Consider the following 1,446-nt stretch of genomic DNA (forward strand, 5'->3'; position numbering starts at 1 on the left):
GGTGCGAAGAGTGCAGGAGAATCCAGCGTTTACTGCGTCGCCGGTAAAACACGCTCCCCTCACCCGCTCCCACCCCTGGGAAAGGCAAAGTGGAACCGAGGCCGGAGCCCACCCAGCCCGACTGGATGTGAGAGGCCGGACGGAATTGGCAGTCAGTGGGGACTGGACTCTCGGACTCCCCGCGGGGCCCAGGCAGCTGCTAATATTCATTCTGCAATCGCCAGCCGCTCGGCCCATGTCCAGCTTTGGGACAAAGAAAGAAAGAAAGGATTTGCATTTCTACATCACCTTTCGCCCCCTCAGGACGGCCCAAAGCACCTCACAGACAATGAAGGACTTTCTCAACAAACAGCAATGTGATAATGACCAGACAACCTGTTTTCGTGATGTTGGTCAAGGGATAAATATTGGCCAGGACACCGGGGATAATTCCCCCGCTCTTCTTCGAAATCTTGAAATGGGATCTTTTACACCCACCTGAGAGGGCAGACGGAGCCTCGGTTTAATGTTTCATCCTAAAGATGGTACCTCCGATAGTGCAGCACTCACTCACACTTGTTAATGTTTTGTCTATAATGCACTTATAAATGACTCCACAAGGCAATGTGTTGTACTCAAACTGTAGTGACCTTGGTCCTTTATTTGTAACTCCAGAGTCAGGCACAAGCTTGGTGGGCAGCCTTTTATACTGGGCCCTGCACACCTATGCAGGTGACCCTCAGTTCTCCCACCGCAGTGCCCTCTGGTTGACAGCCTCTGCCACAGGAGCAGGAAACCCCGGTCTCCACCAGTTGCACCCTCTAGTGGCGCCAGCATAGTTTATACACAGTATAAACCTTATTGCTGGTACATCAGTTAACAAGTCTCCATCTTATGTAACTATACAGTGACTACACAGAGAGTATATCTATGGTCTGCATATATAACAGTTACACTCCATCACTCTCAGTCCATCCACTCCCTCCTTTCCTCACTCCCTCCCTCACTCCATTTGGCAGTGCAGCACTCCCTCAGTACTTCCCCCTCTGACAGTGCATGGATGAGATGACATCACTCACTCGGTACTGCACTGGGAGTATCTGCCTGGATTATGGGCTCAATTCTTTTGGGGCCAACTTGAACCCACGACCTTCTGACTCAGAGGTGAAGTGCTGCCACTGAACCGCAGCTCATACCTAAAGTTCAACTTTCCTTTAAAAAAAACTCTGAAATTTCTCCGAACCTGTTTCTCATCGACTGTCAGGAAGAAACCTGAGCAAACAATGATATCAACAGACTTCCTCAATGAAATATTTACTGCCTCTGTTGACAGGATGTCGAATGAGAGTTAAAACAAGTTGAAATATACAGGTTGGAAAGATCAATAATTCAAAGATGTGTTTCTTATTTCTGACTGAAGTCAGCTGAAATATAAATCTCAGGCACGGACACACGGGACAGGGAGAG

Source organism: Pristiophorus japonicus, chromosome 7 (genome assembly GCF_044704955.1).
Source record: "Pristiophorus japonicus isolate sPriJap1 chromosome 7, sPriJap1.hap1, whole genome shotgun sequence".
In the NCBI taxonomy this organism is placed as follows: Eukaryota; Metazoa; Chordata; class Chondrichthyes; family Pristiophoridae; genus Pristiophorus; species Pristiophorus japonicus.